Raw genomic sequence first — 21,471 nt, 5'->3', positions numbered from 1 at the left:
CTACCAAACCTGAGAAGTACAGCAGCTAGTGGTATTACCCATGAACACTTTTAAAATTTTAAAAAGTTTTATTTTTCATCTAAAGATATTGATTCATATCACAGACACAAAACATTGATACTTTATATTTAGAAAATTTGGTTAACAATATGAAGCAAAGGAGTTTCAAGGGATAATCTCACTTAGCAGCTATGTTTGATAAAGCTTTTCCAGGTCTAATTAGTATCTATGGATCTTTAAGTAGCAATTAAAAATCTCTACATATTATTTATTGATTTATAAAGACTATTATAGCCATTTCACTTTCATTCATTAATTAAACAAGTTTATTGAGAACCTATTCTGTGCCAGGAACTTCTAAGAATTGATTTTACAAGCATATAAAGTTGTATAAGGTAGGAGATCTACCGCAATATTTTTATGGAAACTAAAAATTTGAAAAAACAAATATTCATCAATAAGGGATTGATTAAGTAAATGATGGTTCATTGATATAATGGAATACAATGTGAACATCAAGAAGGAAACTGTAGATCAATATTTATTGTAATGGAAATATATCCATTTTAAAAAATATATATTTTATTGATTTTTTACAGAGAGGAAGAGAGAAGGATAGAGAGTTAGAAACATCAACGAGAGAGAAACATCGATCAGCTGTCTCCTGCACAACCCCCACTGGGGATGTGCCCGCAACCAAGGTACATGCCCTTGACCGGAATCAAACCCGGGACCTTTCAGTCTGCAGGCTGACGCTCTATCCACTGAGCTAAACCGGTCTCGGCTCCATGGTACATTTGAAGAAGAAAATCAGCAGGTTTTAAAGGTGTATGTAGTATCATTACGTTTTGTAAAAACAATATATCATGTGCCCACCTTATCTTTGGAGAAAGTCTGGAAGGATATGCACAATAGAGGCCAACCTTTCTATTGTGAATAAATGGTTGTATAATAAACGTGTGTTACCTCTAAAATTAGAAATAACAAAGCTCTTTCAATTAAAAATTGCTGGAGTAATTTTTTTATTTCGTAAGTGAAACATGTTCTAGAAAAAGGGCTTTAGACTGGGTGCTGAAAGTCTTGTTTTGAGTTCATACCATTCTCTCTACTTGGGTATCTATTTTGAAAATTTCTAGAATAAAATGTAAACATTAAAAAAGGAGGGTTGCATTTTATCCCCATTTCTCTCTCTGTGACCTAGACTGAGATAATTTTCCACTCTGAGCCTTATTTTCCTTATCTGAGAGGCAGGACAGACTTTCCACTTACTGGTGACTTTGAACCAATTACGTAAATGTTCTGTTGTTCAGTTTACCTATGTCAGGAATGATAGTAATAATGGCATTGATAGTGATAGTAGTAACTACCTGATAGAGTTGTAGTAAATGAATTAAATACATCACTGGTGTTTAACAAGTTTTGATTATAATTCTTGTCTACATAATGGGATGCTGGTAATGAGGATGACAATGATGAGAAGGAGGAGAATGCTAAAATAAGTGTTGAAGGTTTTTGTGGGGATTAAATTAAATACTTGATACCTAGTAAGTATTTACCAAATGATAGTTGATCACTGGAGGTAATACAACAAAAAACACAGTTTGAGGAAGTTATCTTTGAGAGGATAGCCAACATTATTTATCTTAGGTCACATCTGGAAAATAGATAACAGAAGATTGAATGCAAGACTTTTGATCCATTGAGTAAAATACCCCTTCTCTGTTAAATTATTCAATATACCTCCCTATTTTAAAACCTGGACTTTCATATTAAACAGCATAAATATTTCTATATTTTATTTCCAGAAATACTTATTGTTTCATTTTAATTCTTTATTATTCCATTACCTCAAAACAGTTTGCACTACCTTGCTTGAGATTCTTTTTAAATGGAGGCTATACAATTATGCTATTTTAAATAATTTAGAGTGCTGTGTTTCCTACCACCTACCCATTTGTATAGTGTATTCTGTGTGCATGGCTATTGGAAGCCAACACACTGCCTCGTCTTTTCATACAGAGCCATTGGACATATGAGGATCAGAAATGATGTCTATGTTAATGATATATATTAATTTAACACATCAGCAAAGGAAGGCTGAGTGATAGATCATGTTTAGTTAAAAATAAGGGAAGAATTCACTGCTTAGGAGTGTTCAACTCACAGGTGAGTAGCAAAAGGATTTTATTCCTTTCCTGACAGAATTAATTTATCTCCTCAAAAGTCACCTTTATGCTTTCTACTTGTCATTAGGAAGGCTGCATTCTGTATTTCAATTTTATGTGGACAAGACATTAATTTTAAGAGAAAGACATTGTTCTGTGCTGGAATTAAATGAGGTTATTATTGGTTTGAGTAGTAAAGGTTGGGGGGGCGGTCAGCTCATATTTGGCTTTAATGAGAAAAGTGCTAAGTGAATATGGTCCTCTTGACTTTTTTGGCATTGAAAGCAAAATATAAATGGGGCAATGGACTTGAAAGCCATTAGTAGCCTCTCTAAGTACCAGGAATCAGGGTATACAGGTGATATAATCAGAAAGGGCATGTGGTATAAGAATGTATCAGTCCTTTCTCAGTGGAGAGATTGATATGACCACTTGGAATTGATTTTAGATAGAGGAATCCAAAGAGCATTAACTTCTGCTGTTGAGAAGGAAACCTCAGAGGTCACCTAGTTTAAAGCAAGTTTAATCCTTTCAGCAATAATGTCTATCTGTTTCTTAAATATATCCAGAAAGAGAGATTTAGTCATGCTTCCTTCTACATAAATGTCATCAAATTGTCAGGAAGGAGAGAAAGCTGGTCATTAGAACAGGATGAATATTTAAAACAACTTTAACTCTTTTCAAATTTGAGAGACAATTAATGAGGTTTTGCTCAAATAAAACCAAGAAGGCCAATTTTGCTCTATTCAGGGAAAGTTTATGGGATTGTAGAGGAGCACCAGTTAATTATAATTAAATAGCGCCTCCTTCTCATTCCTGCAGTAGCCACACTTCTGAAAGGAAAGTTCATACAGTTTTCACTTTCTCACTTCCTATTCACTCTGCTACCTAGTGATTACTGGCTTTGCCTTTCCTAATCAATCGAAATGGCTTCTGAAACTTACCTAAGGTGTTCTTGCCCAGTCCACAGACACTTTTCAGGCTTATATTATTTGACCTCCCTGTTGCATTTGAGAGAGGAGGATGTTTCTTATAAGTACACTGAAATACATGGTCTCCTATGATTTCCTTAAATGGTAGGGTGAGGGCTGGGCTTTCTCTAGCTTCCCCTCTAAATCAAGGGAGGTTGAATTGTCCTAAACACGTTTCTAGTTTTCTTTTCTTTTTTGTTTTTGTTTGAAATTTAATGAACAGTAGGCCAAAAATTGTGGTCTGTGGCTTACACATACTAGTATTATCTGAATTAATGCCCCACAATATCAATAGGAGGGAGGTAACTTCATCTTCATTTTACAGATGAGAAAACTGAAATGCATAGTGGTTAGTACTTGCGCAGGGTTATGTAGCTAGTAAGTAGTACAGCCTAGATTTAAACCAGCATTGAGCCTTCATCAGGTGTAGAATAACAGGATTGCTAAGTACTCAACCAGGGCAGGAACTGACTGTTCAGGACACATGTTACGATGGCAGGAATAAAGTTTAAGTTGGGGTGGTAGAATGTTACTGGGATACACAGAATGGAAGTGAAAAAGTATGCTTATGTACCTGTGAGATTTGTAAAATGGCTTCAGAGGCCATGTAGGGAACAATAACTAAAGTCATGATGTGAACTTAAAATGAAACTTCCCTTTCCAAAGGCAATTGTTGGTTTAGCTTATCCTATCTAATAAAAGAGTAATATGCAAATTGACTGTACCTCCACTACACCCACAAGCCACACCCACCAGCCAATCAGGAGCAAGTATGCAAATAAACCCAACCAAGATGGCTGTGGCCACGGAGAGAGCAGGAGACTTGGGTTTCCCCGGCAATGGAGGAAGCCAAGCTATCTGCCTGCCCTGGCCTGCCTTGACCTCCGCTGAAGGCTACAAAGTTTCAATTATAGAAGATAAATAAATCCCAACAAAAATGGCTGCGGCCGTGGAGCGAGCAGAAGCCTTGGCTCCACTCAAGGCTACAAAGTTTCAATTATAGAAGATAAATAAATCCCAAGTACCAGGGCCTCCGCTTGGGTCGCCGGGGGCGTGGCCGGCCTGCAAACCACCACAGGCCCCTCGCCCAGGCTGCCCCATGCCCCAAGGGAACCCCTACCCTGATCCAGGACACCCTTCAGGGCAAACCAGCTGGCCCCAACCTGTGCACCAGGCCTCTCTCCTATCTAATCCTATCTAATAAAATAATAACATGCAAATTGACTGTCACTCCAACACACAAGATGGATGCCCCCATGTGGTCAAAGATGACTGCCCCCATGTGGACACAAGATGGCCGCCACAAGATGGCCAGCATGGGAGGGCAGTTGGGAGGGATCAAGTCTGCAAGGGAGGGCAGTTTTGGGCAATCAGGTCAGCAGGGGAGGGCAGTTGGGCGGGACCAGGCCTGCAAGGGAGGGCAGTTGGGGGTGATCAAGCCTGCAGGGAAGGGCAGTTAGGGGTGACCAGGCCGGCAGAGGAGGGAAGTTGGGGGCGACTGGGCCTGCAGGGAAGGGCAGTTGGGGATGACCCAGGCCTGCAGGGGAGAGCAGTTGTGGGGGACCAGGCCTGCAGGGGAGGGCAGTTAGGGGTGACCAGGCCTTCAGGGGAGGGCAGTTAGGTATGACCAGGCCTGCAGGGGAGGGTAGTTAGGGGCAAACAGGCTGGCAGGGGAAAATTCGGCATCAATCAGGCTGGCAGGGGAGTGGTTAGGGGGTTATCAGGCTGGCAGGCAGAAGCGGTTAGGGGCAATCAGGAAGGCAGGCAGGCGAGCAGTTGGGAGCCAGCAGTCCTGGATTGTGAGAGGGATGTCCGACTGCCCTACTGGGATCGGGCCTAAATGGGCAGTCGGACATCCCTCGAGGGGTCCCAGATTGGAGAGGGTGCAGGCTGGGCTGAGGGACACCCCCCTCCCCTCGTGCATGAATTTCGTGCACTGGGCCTCTAGTTATATTAATAATGACTAATTAAATGTCTGCTTATCCCGTAGGTCATGGACTTTGCTCACCTTTTTCTTTGCTGTATCCTCAACCTGTAATACAAAGGCAATTAATGAATATTTATTGAATATTACAAACCCCTTTCCTCTCAGAATTCTCTGACATGAAACTCCATTCTCCATTCTTTCCTCCCCAAACACTGGCTCCTCCTCACCAATCTCTTTGTGTGTTCTACTTTCTGTTTGATCTCCAGATGTTTCCCAAGAGTCAACCCTCAACATACATGTCAATCTACCATACTTATGTTTTAGGGTTATAAACTCCACCTAATGGCATTATCTATCCTATATCTGTTTGCTTTAAATTTGAATTTAGTTCAGTTTGAAATTAAATTAGTTTAGCTTGAATTTCTCTGCTGAGCAGCCTAACTCTGTGTCCAACTATTTCCTACCAAAGTCCACTTTGGGCCTCAAATTCAATAAATCTAAGGGGGAGCATACTAAGCCCCATTTTCAGATATTTGTGTCTCACTGTCAATATATATTTTTATTCCAAAGGGAAGGTCTGAGCTTCCATTAGATACTTTAAAAGTACTATGGCCCAAGGAAAGATCTATTTACTGTGCACTCTTCCTAAGATAAAACTCTTTCCCGTGGGTCATGATCCCAATGGTTGGGACAGATACTTCTGTGCACACTTACAAATACTGTATTGGCCTTTGCAAAATTTCTCATCTCAATCTCATGCCCCTTGTGGTGATAACATAATTACTTGGTTTACACATATGGTAACTTGCTTTGTTGTGCTGTAATTCATGATATGCTTGCACTCAGGCCTGCTTTTAGGACTGGCTTTCCTGTCTATTTGGGGCACTTCCATTAAACTGAAATGAACTGAAACAAGGACAAACATTTCCCAGGATGCAGAAAAGGGAGAAGCTTAAAGAAGGAATAGGCAACCATATCAAGTGATGCAGAAACGAGGAAAATGAGAAAGGGGAAAAGGTAGTTCGGGGGATTTAGGGATAAATGGTAACTTCTTAGTAAAAAAATTGAGAGGAATTGTGGGAGAGTAAGACAGACTATAAGGTGATAAAAATGGAATAGATAATGAAGAGGGTATGAGGAAGGGCAACTAAGAAGGGCCCAGACATAAAAACAAGGTGTATTTAATAGTTCCTTGTCAAGCTGTGCTCAAATTGAAGATTTATGAGGGTGCTAGAAAGGGCAGCAGTGACCATGGTGGAGCCAAAACTAAGCGATGAAGGACTTGAAGAATTATTATTGAGAAAGGGGTTAGAGTTCTTGATAGAGAACGTCAGGTTCAGGAGCAGTAAGGTAGAGAGCAAGATGAGAGCAGGAAACAGTTAAAGAAGGCGAGCCTCTAAGTGAAAATCTAGTGTTTGACACTTTAAAATATATATATTTTTATTTTAAAAAATATATTTTTATTGATTTCAGTGAAGAAGGGACAGGGGAAAAGAGAGAGAGAGAGAGAGAAAGAAACATCAATGATGAGAGAGAATCATTGATTGGCCGCCTCCTGCACGCCCTACACTGGGAATTGAGCCTACAACCTGGGCATGTGCTCTCAGCCAGATTGAACCTGGGACCCTTCAATCCACAGGCCAGTGCTCTGTCCACTGAGCCAAACCAGCTAGGGCTGTTCGGTACTTTTTTCAGTGATGCTGAGGTGGTTGAAGTTTGTTATTTTTGTGAGTAGTGTAGCAGGATGAAGGTGAAATGGGTGAGAGATTGTGGGACAGTATGTGTTGTAATTTTAAAACATATTGGCAAATTCTTTTATATTTTCCCCATAAGAGATTTAGTCTCATACACCTCCCCCCTCAAGTAAAGGCCGGCCTTAATGATTGGCTTCTAACAAATAAAATGCAGTGTAAGGGATGCTGTGTGGCTTCTGAGACTAGGCCCTAAAAGGCGATACAACTTCCATCTGGCTCTCCTGTGGGATGCTTGTCTTTGAACCTAGCCCATGTGTTTCAAGGAAGAACAGGCCAAGTGGAAAGACCCACTTGGAGAGGCACTGAAGTCTGTGACCTTAAGCCTAGGCTGAGCTCCCAGCCATATCCAGCATCAACTTGTTAGTCCTGGCTGTGAACCACCTGGGAAGCAGATCCTTAAGCCTTTAGTTGGACTACCCCAGCTGATGCCACATGGAGCAGGGAGGAGCCTTCCTGCCAAGCCCTGCTCAAATCGTTGATTAGTGAGGGAAATACATGATTACTAATATTTTAAGTCAAGTTTGTATGCAGCAACTGAAAACTGGAATGGAGTTTCAGCAAGGTAATATGAACAGAGATGTTTCTCTATATCACTGTGGTCCCTTCAAAGAGCAAAAATGTTGGACTTTGCATGATCTGTGTTCAAATCTTTGACCACTTGTGTGACTTGGAACAGGTTACCTAACATTTCTGAGCTTCATTATTTTTTCTTGTCTTTAAAGGGGAAATGATAAGGACCTCAAAGATTATTGTGTGATTTAGAAATAATTGGTATAAAGCCAGTGGCTGTTACCTAGTAGTCATTCAAAAAATGGTATCTATTATTTTTATTGGTAGGGAAGCTTGGGTTTTGGCATCAAATTCTATTCTAACTGTGGCATTGGGCAAGTTCTGAAACTTTTCTGAATCACGCATTCTTCTGTGTAAGGAGGGTGAAACCAACTTTGTAGGAGTGTTACGGATTAGAAACAGCATAGTGACTGGCACATGGTAGGCACTCAATAAATAGTAGATACATTATAATTAGTATGATGGTCCTGAGTGTATTATGGCCATTGACAGGAGTAGGGCAGACTAGAAAATTCCGAGATAAGCACTTTGAGGCAGTTGGAAGAAAGTTCTAGTAGACGATGGCAATGAAGTTTTGGGAAGGAAGATGTTAATAGAAGTTTCAAAAGAAGAAACTTTTGAATGATGAGTAAAATAAAGACTTAGAAGAAGGATTTTGAGCAACCCATTTCTTCTGCTAGTACTGAGAATAGGAGGAAATTGTTTAAGGAGATTGGAAAAATAATGAGTTTCTAAATATTAGAAAAGGCCACAAAACTCCAACATAATGGATGTGAAATTATGAGAGAACAAGGAAGGTAAAGAGACTGAAGGAAGTAATATGATTGGTGAGCACGATCAGCTTTAGGAATTTTAGTAAAGAAGACAGAGAACCTCTCTATCATTCCACAGACAACTCATGGTCATGGTTCTCTGCTCTAACATTAGCTACACATTTAGGCTTGAGTAGGACTTGAAGTCATCCACCTTTGGGCTGAATCTCTCTTGAACTTCCTCTGACAGGAAATCAAATTATTTCCATAAAAGACTATCAATCAGTAATTTACTAGCTCAATGTCTGGGACCCCTCATCCCGAATTCTTCCCATATCTACCAACTTCAGTCTCTTTTACAAGCATCTTGGCCTTTAAGCATTTCCCATACTGTATTTAATAGTCAATGAACATCTCTTTTGTCTTGGACAAAAACAAACAAACAAGGTATATTCAACAGTTCCCAAGAAAGGTATATGTCAGCCTCTGAAAACATTTTAAAAATGTTTTATTATTTAATTAGCATGATGTGTGTGCCTGTCATATACACCTTTGCTATAATATCCATTCACTTCATATTTATAGAGTATCTGATATGTACTATATACTGGTGTAGACCCCTTATCCTCTTAGAGTTTATAAAAATATATGATGGGAGCTGGGAAGGGGTGGCAGTGATGAGGAAGTAGGCAATAAACTAATAAACAAGTTTCACTAGAAAGAACATCTATGACATGCAATATATCTTGACCAACTATAAGACCCAAGCTCTTAGGTACCTGAGAGAGTGCAGGTAGTTGTTGGGCATGTTAAGAAAGGGGAAAGAGTAATTGGCCTGGATGGCTGACCCTCTACCTATCTGCCCACATTGTGCACTCAGATCCACTGGAGTTCAGGCAGGTCCTACTTCCCTGACTTAGTCTTGGGCTATCCATAAGCAGCTTCCTATATCCTACTGGAGTTCTACTGTCTCCTTTCCTCTTTCCATTCCTGATTGGGTACTGGGCTTTGATGACCCAAGGTAGTGGTCCATTCAAGCACTGTGAAGAAGATCCCTGAAAGTTTCTCTCAAGACTAGTGCTACCTAAAATGCTAGCTGCAGTGAGGTGAGGAGCTTGTGCCTTGCATCTGCTATAAATAAAAGCTCACTATGGAAAAGATGTAGGCTGAACTAAATGCTGTTCTCAGTGTTGCACTGATTTACATTCTAGTATTGGCTCTCTATCTTGTTGCGGATTTGGAACAAGTTGTTTGTGCACAGGTGCTGATCTGTGGACTGTGCTTTGAGTAGCAATGCTCTACAGGGTAGGTTGCAAATTGGGGCTCCGTGTTGCTGCATCGGATGCTGTGTGGCTTGTGAGACTAGGCCATAAGAGGCGATACAACTTCCATTTCCCACAATTCCTCTCAATTTTTTTACTAAGAAGTTACCATTTATCCCTAAATCCTCCAGCCTGTAGATATATTTTCTTTGGTCCTGCACACTGTGGCCAACATTTTGAAATGGAAAGATTTTGCATAAAATTTCACATTTCCAATAACTCCTAATCATGCCTTTGTTTTGTGTTCCTTTAACATCTGATGTCTGTGATTCCACATTCCTACATGGCAATAGTAATATGGAACTGAAAAGTGACTCTCCTTTTTATGTGGGGCATGTACCTTCAAGGATTCCAAGGGATCCTTTTGGCCCAGTTTTTTTATTTATGTTGCCTAATGGCCCCGAGAGACATTTGATTTCACGACCTCTAAGCATCATGTGGGTCACTGAAGGCAAGTGTGATTGTATCTCAGCCCCAGTAGGAAAAAAAACTGGGTTGGGGTGTGATTAAGAATGCTCCTCCTCTTCTTCCATTATTCTTCCATCCATTCATGGAGTCTTCTTTCATATCCTCTCCATCATAAAAGCCCTCAAAACTCATTGCACTGAACCTGCTCAGTGATGAGGTTGGGAGAGGCAGGTGGAGGAAAGGTGATATGCATACGCTCTTTCATGCACAGCAAAGTCACAGTTCCCATCTGTCAAGTATCCGTTTTTCCAGGAAGCTGTGGAGTCATTAGATCTATAGACCTGAGGGCAAATCAGTGAGGGGTAAGAGGGGGTATGAGAGGGCCAGCCCTGCCTACTATTGCTAACTGCTTAGAGATGAATTACTATTAACTTTCCCCAGAGAGGAGGTTATATATCAAAGTACTGCTTTAGAAAGTGCCTTTTGGTTTTCTAATGGTTCAGTGATCTTCTTGTTACAAAGATTTTCATTTCAATGCTCCTGCTAAACCTTACAAATTTTACAAAGTGGTGTTTGTTCTGACTTCTCTAAAAGCACACAATAGTCTCCAGTTTTAGTCCGATTTTTTGATGCATTTTTTTTCATCGTTTAAAGCCTTGACTATGTTTTCTTGTGCTGTATGTAGTATACTAATTGAAATAGAAAATTATGAGGGAGTATTGGTGATGCTTGAGTTTGGGAAACTCTCATTTAGCCAGACTTCAGAAAAGTTCCAGAAAACCACTGTGATATTCTAAGACAAATGTGCTGCCTGGCAAACCCTCATGATTAGAAATTTACTTGCAGTTTTCTGAGTTTTGTTTGCATTTCCTTTGTTTTAATTTATTTACTAGAGGCCCCGTGCATGAAATACATGCACGGGGGTGTGTGTCTTTCAGTCCAGTCTGCACCCTCTCCAATCTGGGACCCCTCGAGGGATGTCCGACTGCCTGTTTAAGCCCGATCTCGGTAGGATCGGGCCTAAACGGGCAGTCGGACATCCCTTTCACAATCCAGGATTGCTGGCTCCGAACTGCTCGCCTGCATGCCTTACTGATTGCCCCTAACCGCTTCTGCCTACCAGCCTGATCACCCCCTAACCACTCCCCTGCCAGCCTGTTTTCCCCTAACTGCCCTCCCCTGCAGGCCTGATCACCCCTAACTGCCCTCCCCTGCAGGCCTGGTCACCCCTAACTGCCCTCCCCTGCAGGCCTCGTCACCCCTAACTGCCCTCCTCTGCAGACCTGGTCCCCCACAACTGCTCTCCCCTGCAGGCCTGGGTCACCCCCAACTGCCCTTCCCTGCATGCCCGGTCGCCCCCAACTTCCCTCCTCTGCCAGCCTGGTCACCCCTAACTGCCCTTCCCTGCAGGCTTGATCACCCCCAACTGCCCTCCCTTGCAGGCCTGGTCCCTCCCAACTGCCCTCCCATGCTCTCCATCTTGTGGCAGCCATCTTGTGTCCACATGAGGGCAGTCATCTTTGACCACATGGGGGCAACCATCTTGTGTGTTGGAGTGATGGTCAATTTGCATATTATCCTTTTATTAGATAGGATTAGATAGGAGAGAGGCCTGGTGCATGGGTGGGGGCCGGCTGGTTTGCCCTGAAGGGTGTCCCGGATCAGGGTGAGGGTTCCCTTGGGGCGTGGGGCAGCCTGGGTGAGGGGCCTGTGGTGGTTTGCAGGCCGGCACGCCCCCCGGCTACCCAAGCGAAGGCCCTGGTACCTGGGATTTATTTATCTTCTATAATTGAAACTTTGTAGCCTTGAGTGGAGCCAAGCCTCCTGCTTGCTCTGTGGCTGCAGCCATTTTTGTTGGGATTTATTTATCTTCTATAATTGAAACTTTGTAGCCTTGAGCGGAGGCCTGGGCCTGTCAGGGCAGGCAGAAATCTTGGCTTCCTCCATTGCCAGGGTTAACCCAAGCCTCATGCTCTCTCCATGGCTGCAGCCATCTTGGTTGGGTTAATTTGCATACTCGCTCCTAATTGACTGGTGGGCATGGCTTGTGGGTATAGCGGAGGTATGGTCAATTTGCATATTACTCTTTTATTAGATAGGACTTGCTGTAAAATATGATGCAATTTTATGGTTCCTGACTGAGAGTTATGGGAGAAGAACTGGGTGCTGGGATTATCTTTCCCTCGATCTAAAAGCAACTGTATTTAGAATTTTAAGCAAGGCATGTTGGGTGGGAGAATGCAAAAACAGTGTAGATTATAAGCCCCACCCAAACAGGAACCCTAACTGGAGGTGGCTTGGCAGAGAATGTGGAATCGTGTGCATGAAAGGCTTAAAAAATCACATATAATCAATCTAGATCCTACACTTTGGGGAACATAATTGCATAAATGAAAAAGAAAGCATTTTTACTAATTGTAAAATATTCTACAGTATAAACAGAATGAAGGAATGTTGAAGGGACACATCCTATCTAATAAAAGAGTAATATGCAAATTGACTGTCACTCCAACACACAAGATGGCTGCCCCCATGTGGTCAAAGATGCTGCCCCCATGATGACACAAGATGACCGCCAAAAGATAGCCAGCTGGGGAGGGCAGTTGGGAGGGACCAAGCCAGCAGAGGAGGGAAGTTGGGGGTGACCAGGCCTGCAGGGAAGGGCAGTTGTGGGGACTCAGGCCTGCAGGGGAGGGCAGTTAGGGGTGACCAGGCCTGCAGGGGAGGGCAGTTAGGGGCAATCAGGCTGGCAGGGGAGCAGTTAGGCATCAACCAGGCTGGCAGGGAGAGTGGTTAGGGGGTGATCAGGCTGGCAGGCAGAAGCAGGGGCAATCAGGCAGGCAGGCAGGTGAGCAGTTGGGAGCCAGCAGTCCTGGATTGTGAGAGGGATGTCCGACTGCCTGTTTAGGCCTGATCCTACTTGCATCGGGCCTAAACGGGCAGTCGGACATCCCTTGAGGGGTCCCAGATTGGAGAGGGTGCAGGCTGGGCTGAGGGACATCCCCCCCCGTGCACGAATTTCGTGCACCAGGCCTCTAGTTTTAGATAAAGGAGTATTCCAAGTTGATACTATTAAATACTTAAAGCAAGGAGTCTTTGAAAAGGGTCCTAGGTCCCATTGCTATTAGCATGACTAGATTTTATGGACACAAAAACTATTCAGTGTTTCCCTGCCTCACCATCTTCAGTGTAATTCATTGAACATCTTCTGTGTGCAAAGTTTATATTTATTGCTTATTTGGTTCACCTAAGACCGTGGTCAGCACACTGCAGCTTGCGAGCCACATGCAGCTCTTTGGACCCTTGAGTATGGCTCTTCCACAAAATACCATGGCCTGGGCGAGTCTATTTTGAAGAAGTGGCATTAGAAGAAGTTTAAGTTTAAAAAATTTGGCTCTCAAAAGAAATTTTAATTGTTGTACTGTTGATATTTGGCTCTGTTGACTAATGAGTTTGCCGACCACTGACCTAAGAAAAAGAACAGAGTGCCTAGATGAACTCTAGCCTTAGTTGTTCTTTCCTAAGTTCTGCTTTTCCCTGTATCCATACTCTCCACAATGTGATTGAGGCTCCACCTATGGAGAGGTGGAGGCTGCTTCTTCCACCTTGAATCTGAGTTGGCCTGTGACCTTATTTGGTCAGTAAAATGCAGCAGAAGTGTGCCTGAAGCACAACTTGAAAGCCTAGACCTCAGGACACCTTGCATGCTCTAGACCTTGAGTGGCACTGCTAAGTAAGACCATATGCCCCAACCAGGCTCCCAAGTAAGTTGAAGAGTCTACCCAAGATTAGATGTTCCTAACTGGCTTGAAGCTGGCTACAGATGCATGAATAAGTTTCATTGAACCTAGCTGAGGCCAGAACTGTCCAGCTGATTTTAGTTGTTGTTGTTGTTTTAACCCATAAGTTTGTGTTGCTTGTTACACAGCATGATTGTGGAAATATATAACTGATACAGAGGGAGTGTATTAGTCAGATTTGTTTGCAATAAAGCGGTATAACAAATAACTCCCAACTTTCAGTTGCTTATAATATTTACTTTTTTATTTTCTTCATAGATTCGAGGTTGGCTGTTTCAGGTTGAGGGTAAGGTTCAGGACTGTTCCATGTGTCTCTTATTCTGGGATCCTGGGCTACCCAGGACATGGGTTTGTAATGACAGAAGGCAGAAGCAACATGAGAGTCCAGCTAAATTATGTAAGCAAATTTAGTCTTTGTTCATGTCATGCCCACTAAGATTCTTTTAGATAAAGAAGTCACATGGCCAACCCTAAAGTTAGTGTAGTAATGTACAGTTTATGAACAGTACCAGAGGCCCTGCAGAATGACATGATAAAGGGAATGATGTTTTCCTGTTACAGGAAAGAAATGAGAAATTGGGAGCAACAACTGACCACAGGGAAAACTATTCAGAAGGCAAAGTGGGGAAACTGTTTTCTGAAATACTTGATGAAACTCATTAATGCAATAGAGAATTTGCCCCAGAAAAAGCCAAAACAGACTATTAAAGCAATTAATATGATAATATGAACGTGGAATATTTTTTCTCCTGAACCATGTTACTTGGAATAGGAATATGCAAAAATATTTTCACTTTTTCCTCTTTGTATTCACTACATTTGGGTATTATGCGATACTTCTCCTTCTCTTGGTTTTACTATCCTCTTTTTTCTCTTGATTTTATAATTTTACCCCTTTTAATGAAGTTTCCTTGGGTTAACAGTATTGTTAAAACAGGAAACTATGTTTCTTCTACTTAGAAATCTTGTAGTAAACAAAAAGTCATATATGCAAGTGTAGGCTAATGTGAACTCTAATTATAAAATGTTTTTACATTTGAACTATAAAATGAGTTGAAAAAATTAAACAATGGAATAAATTTATTTTATTATAGAAATGCAGGACTCTACCTTTCACATAACAGGCTATATAACAGAAAAATTCTCTAAACACCGTATTATAGATGGTAGGTCGCACTCTTCTCTATCTGAGAGTCTTAGAATCTAGACAAAGTATCTTGTGGTTGACTGTTAACATTGCTGCTTTCATTTGATTGAACATTGCCACTTTATTATTTGGGAAGTATGGCAGTCACAAAGTTATTCTTCTCTGTTAAAAATGAATATATACCAGTATCTTAATATCTACAACTATTTATCAGAAAAATTAATTTGAAATAACATATTGAAAAAAGTGAAGTACTATACATATTGTTGGTTGGTTTACCCTATGGACTTGCCCTTTAAAGGTGACCTCTGTCTACCTGTCTCCCTGCGTGGAATGTGTCAGGCCATGTGTGGAGGAGAGTCAGAGCCCCCTCCAGAGTTACTTTCCACCTTCTCTATCTTCTTGGAATCAACCCATCTCTTGTTCCTGACACCAGTCATACACTGAGCATATATGATGCCAGGGAATACATTTTCAGAGTAATGGGTGTCAGAGGAGTAGAGGGAAAAGAAAGCAAGAGATACAGGCAAAAACACAATAAAGGATAGGGAGCTAGTATGAGGACCAGTGCACAAGGGAGAGGTAGAAACAGACATAAGCAGGTTTGAAGGTAGAAGAGGTAGTGAGACCTGCCAGCAGAGCTGAAATACACCTATTGAGATACCATTGATTTAACTTTCTGGCTTCAAAATATTTATTCTTGCTCATTTACACACTTCACTCTACTACCCAAGTCCTCTGTGCTTGGTTGGCACATCTGTGCCAAGTAAAAGCAATTTGGACAATTCTACTTGAGGTTCTCTGTTTCATCCAACCCAACCTGAAAACACAGTGTGGAGAAAATGAATATAGATTCACCAAGGGGGAAAAAGAGTAGTAGAAATAAATTCTACAGTGGATATTTTTGTGGACTCAAATAATGCCAGAGCTGGAAAGGAACCTAGACACTCTACTGTCCAACACCTCATTTTATAGATGAACCTAATGTCCGGAGAAGGAAAGTGACTTGCTCAAGGTCAAGTGAATGCCAGAATCAATATTTGAACCAAGCTCCTGTTCCCTGGGCTAGTGCTCTTGATCCAGAACTTCCTTTCTAAATGCTGCTTTGAACCATTTAACAAGTTTTTTTTTTTTGCCATTTCTGTGGCATCTGTGGGGGTAAGGAATCCTTTCAGCATGTAGTCCTTTCAGTGTGCCTGTTCAACCCTTCATTTAACAATATTGAATAATGTCTATTGTAAGTTCTGAATATTATATAGTAAGCACATAGGGCCAGTAACACTTTATGCATTCTTATCAAGAGTGAAGTTGTAAGGGCCATAAGTGACCTGATGGAAGAGGATGATGAGCGTGACGGCTCACAGATCATGGCTACTCAACCGAAAAAACTGAGAGATAGTGCACATGAATTCTTCCTGTCTGACAGGCCCCCAGGGAGCCACCTGCCAACTGGGCTGAACATATAAAGACAACTACCATGTATGTTTTGTTCTGGCCAAAGGATTATGGTCGCAATGGAATGTTTGTCCTTGCTGTTCATTAATCTTTACTGCTTGCTTCCATAAATTGAATATTAATATAACTGTTGAACACTTACTAAGTTCAGGACCTTGTGCTAAGTACTTTTTAAAAAATATATATTTCTTTATTGGTTTCAGAGAGGAAGGAAGAGGTAGAGAGAGATAGAAGCATCCATGATGAGAGAGAATCATGGATCGGATGCCTCCTGCATGCCCCCCACTGGGGATCGAGCCCACAACCCGGGCATGTGCCCTTGGCTGGGAATCGAGCCCGGGACCCTTCAGTTCACAGGCCGATGCTCTGTCCACTGAGCCAAACCAGCCAGGGCGCTAAGTACTTTTTACTTGTGTGTTCATTCATTCATTCTTTCAGCCATTTAATCATTATTTATTTGTTTATATTTTGTTAATCCTCACCCGAGGATATTTTTCCATTGATTTTTAGGGAGAGTGGAAGAGAGAGGGAAAGACAGAGAGAAACATCAATGTGAGAGAAACACATTGATTGGTTGTCTCCTGCACGAGCCCTGACCAGGGCCTGGGCCAGGGAGGAGTCTGCAACCAAGGTACGTGCCCTTGACTGGAATCGAACATGGGGCCCTTTGGTCCGCAGGCCAATGCTCTGTCCACTGAGCCAAACTGGCTAGGGCTAACCATTATTTATTGAGTGCCTACTATGCACCAGGCCCTGTTCTATTTTTTATTTTATTTTTTTACTCCTCACAATATCTTTAGGATGTAGGTACACATGTTTTTCCTTCACTTACAGTAAATGAAATGGACTTAGAGTTTAAGTAAAATCTCTCTAAGTCATGCAGTTTTGCAGTGTGTAAGTCAGGATTTAAACCTACAGGCTGAGTTTTTAACTCTTAGGCAAACAGCCTCCCCTGCCATTAGGAAGTCTAATGCCATAAATCAGGAAAAGCCTGATTATAATGTGCTTAGTCAAGGCTAGCCTTGGGTGGGAATAGAGTTAGTAGTTATCCATGTGGTACAATTTGTAATTCTTGAGAGAATCCCATGTCCCAAATAGTTTCCACTTAATGCCATACTGCCCACATTCCACAGATAGAAAGGCTTTCTTTTAGAGTATGACAATGTGATTTCCAAATGTAAATACAGCATCTGTTTTTAGACTTTCAGACTTTCTACTAAACTAAAGTTTTCAGACTTTCTACTAAACTTAAAGTTACATTTCCAGAACCTTTCTAGCTGTTCCCCAGCATCTCAAAGGAAAAGTATCTAAAACTGAACTTAGTCATTGGGGAATGCAAATCAAAACGACAATGAGACAAATAGCACTTCATACCCACTAGGATGGCTAGAATAAAAAAGATAGATAGTAAGTGTTGGTGAGGATATGGAGAAAGTGGACCCCTCATACATTATTGGTAAGAATGGAAAATGGTACAGCTGCTTTGGAAAAGGCATTTTCTCAAAGATTACATATAGAGTTATATAACTCAATAGTTCTACAAATAAGCATAATTTCAAGAGAATTTAAAGCGTATTTCCATACAAATCCTTGTATATGAATGTTGACAGCAGTATTATTCATAATAGCCAAAAGGTGTAAACAACCCAAATGTTGATTGGAAAAATAAAATGTGGTATATCCATACAATAGAATGTATTCAGCAGTAAGAAGGAATGAAATACTAATATGTGCTATAACATGGATGAACCTTGTAAACATTATGCTAAGTGAGAGAAGTCAGTTAAAAAGTACATGTTGTATGATTCCACTAATATAACATGTTCAGAATAGACAGATCTATAGCTACAGAAGGTAGATCGATTAATGGTTGCTTAGGACTGGTATAGAAGGTGTGTGGAAATGGGGAGTGTAGGCTCACGTGTACAGGATTTTTTTGGGGGGGTGTTTAAAATTCCCTATGGTGATGGTTGCAGAACTCTGAATATACTAAAAATACTGAACTGTACACTTGAAATGGGTGAATTATATTGTATGGGAATTACTGTATTTTCCGGCACATAAGACGACTTTTTAACCCAGGAAAATCTTCTATACGCCCAGTTGTCTTATACACCGGAAAATACGGTACATCTCAATGATGCTGTTATATATCCACCTGTGTCATAGTTCTGGGAGAATGGCATCTGTACTGTGTTCTTTGCAAGGGTCAGCTTTCTATTCATATTTGTCCACCTACATTCATCGTCATGCCTGGCCCATATTTGTCCTCTTTACAATGTAACTTGTCCTGTGGAAGACAGTAGCAATTTCCTCTGTACCAAGTAGAACACAGACCGGATGAACCCTCTGGGAACCTGGGAGAAATGGGCACATTGAAAGGAAGGAAGAGAGGGCATGGGATAATGGGATGTACTGAGGGCATCCTGCCTACATTAGTGGTTCTGTCTAGTATACAGTGGCACCACGAGAGGCAGTATGACATAACAACAGGCAGAGGGTGAGCTTTGCTCTAGGTCACAGAGGCAATAAATGATGAAGCCAGGCTGTGAATCCAGCTAGGTGAGTTGAATAATTACCTTTCCTTTGTGAGTCTCTCAATATCCTGATGTGTAAAAAAGGATCATAGTACTTCTGGGAATTGTGAAGATATAATGAGAGTGTATATGAAGTTATCTGTAATATGGTGAAAATGCTTTGTTATTGTTGTTTTTATGTTATTATTTTAGCTTTGAATCCTATCTCCAGACACCATCACAGTAAAGGGGTTAAACATTGAAACTCTACTGCAAGCATGTCGAACTCAAAGGCTAACATGGACCAAATAAACAAGGTTTAAGTTTATGTGGGCTGCAAAAAAAAAAAAAGCTTCAATTTTCATAGAAACGTAGGTTTATTTCCAATAGAGACATGCTAAATACAAAGGGCTGAAATAAATGAGTAATCATTAACATAAAATAATAGAACATTTTAATAAAAATTAATATTTTTTCTTGAACATTAACTTACCAGGCACTGAATAACTGCACAGATTAATAAGCATAATGCAAATAAATCTATTTTTCTTGTTCCCTGAAAGCAAAATATTTCCTGTTGCTCACACCAAACAAGTCAGTACAAGATTAATGACGTGGCAATCGGCTGCTAAAATACTCGTTGCTAGTATTAGTGGAGAGAAATGGTGCGCCTGCGCATAAGGGAAATGAATGCAACACTACTAGTATTATAGTAATCAGTCATTAGCGAATGTTGTAGTTCGTAATTAATAATTATGTATAACAGGATATTGTAAAAATTAAGTTATGAAATTTTTATTAAAATGTTTCTTACATACCTATTATATTGGCTGGGCTGCAAAAATATTCGTTGTGCATGCGGCCTGTGGGCCAAGAGTTTTACATGCTTGCTCTACTGTGTTTTCTCTCTCAGCCCTTACCTTGGACATCGGAGAGAAACTATTCTGAAAGAACTGTGAAATTGTATAAAGATTCAAATACATTTAATTACTATTCACTTTATGGATCAAAATGACCGCAAACATCCTGATTCTAATTTGTTATATTAATACTTTTCATCAGTCTTAGCTCAATAACTAGTGAGCTGCAGGAGGGCAATTTTGTGATAAATAAAGACTTAGAAAGGAGGGTCTGATTCTGGTGCCTGGGCTGGGTCCCTGTGACTCTGCTCACAGAGGCTCCAGGACAGGTACTGCAGTAGGGAGAAGGGAGGAGTGGGGCTTTCATGCCAGTCTCACTCTGCAGCTGTTAATTTTGTGGCTTCTTGCGAGTTGATGTAACCTCTCCACTCCATTTCCCAGTTTGTAAGAGTTAGGTCATGATAACAGCTCCCTCATAGGTGTCTGAGGTCAGCATGTAAAACACTTATCACAGTGTTGGGGGCTTAATAAAGGTCCTTAATAAATATCCTTTATACCGAAGGATACTTTGAAGACACTCTCCACATAACCTGTAAATCAAATACAGAGTTCCATACCACATCTTATAGCAATTTACCTTCAAATCAGTTTATCATGCATTTATCATTGCCTATAATGCCAGAAACTGTGCTAGCTGCCCCTACTGGGGACTTCCTCTAATAGATGAAATGGACCAGTTAACTGACAAGAAGATTTATGTCATCAGTGCTCCTTTAATTGATTTATATACGTCATGTTTTGTTTTGCTTTTTTTATACAGAATGCTATATGAAAATATATTCAGAAAAATACAGGTCACTTATGAAATATATACTATGTCATAGTGGACAGGGCTATTACTGCTGTTATGTTGGGGCTCTAGAAGAGTTCATATGCATATGTGTGTCCCCAAATAACAAACCCTCCCAAACTTTTGTCCAGGGAAAATATAGTCCAATACTGAGGAACTCAGTACCTTCCCTTTGTGTTGTATTGATCCTAACTCTGAATTTGTTTTCAAGGTTCCATTTTCTAAGAGTAAATAGAAATTACACTTTGTATACTGTTTTCTGATTTCTTATTTCTCAATTATGAAAGCCAGACTCCTGCTCTTGAACAATACAAACAACAACAGCTATGACAGCAAACAAAGAGTCCCCCAAATAACAGCAAAACCCCAAGAGGCAATTGCTCAAATAAAATTATGAAAACACCACCTTTAATTCATACTTTGGTGATCAATACTCTACTTAACTGAGCTAGAGCTCATTAGGCCTCTTGCTCAGCCCCAGTCCTCGGTGGCACATCTGGTTTGAGGAGCTACTACTCATGAGAACAGGGGCTGCCAAAGACATCATTGGCCTAGTCTTTTTTACTTTGAGTGGCCCTGTTTATCATGTGTAAGACAAATAAAAGAGTAGTGATGATTCATAGGGAAATAAATGATAATCCCCTCAAGTTTCTAAAGTAGTAGTAATATATGATACTCATTAATTATTTTTAACTTATTATTTTCTCCCCATTATATTTCAAAATAAAAATGCAGTACAGTGAGATAAATACCAGAAATGATAATCCAGATCTATATTTAATTACAAGGAGTTCTGTATTTTGTTAAGCAAAATATCAGGTACCAAATTGGGAATGTTAGTATGATCTCAGGTTTGACAAAAGATGTATCCTATATAATAAAAGCCTAATATGCTAAGTGTCCAGTCGTCTGGTTGGCCATTCAACCAAAGCATAATATGCTAATGATTTGCTAAGGCCCCTCAACCACTTGCT

At 40.8% G+C, this 21,471-nt stretch overlaps 1 long non-coding RNA gene across 1 annotated transcript in view; it reads left to right on the top strand.

Annotated features, from left to right (window-relative positions):
- Positions 1 to 21,471, top strand: part of LOC129150862 (uncharacterized) — an 86,529-nt gene that overhangs the window by 35,757 nt on the left and 29,301 nt on the right. The window lies entirely within an intron of this gene.

This window comes from Eptesicus fuscus, chromosome 12, assembly GCF_027574615.1.
Source record: "Eptesicus fuscus isolate TK198812 chromosome 12, DD_ASM_mEF_20220401, whole genome shotgun sequence".
NCBI lineage: Eukaryota > Metazoa > Chordata > Mammalia > Chiroptera > Vespertilionidae > Eptesicus > Eptesicus fuscus.
Note: the sequence above shows the minus strand (reverse complement) of the source record. Positions and strands in the feature narration are given on the sequence as shown.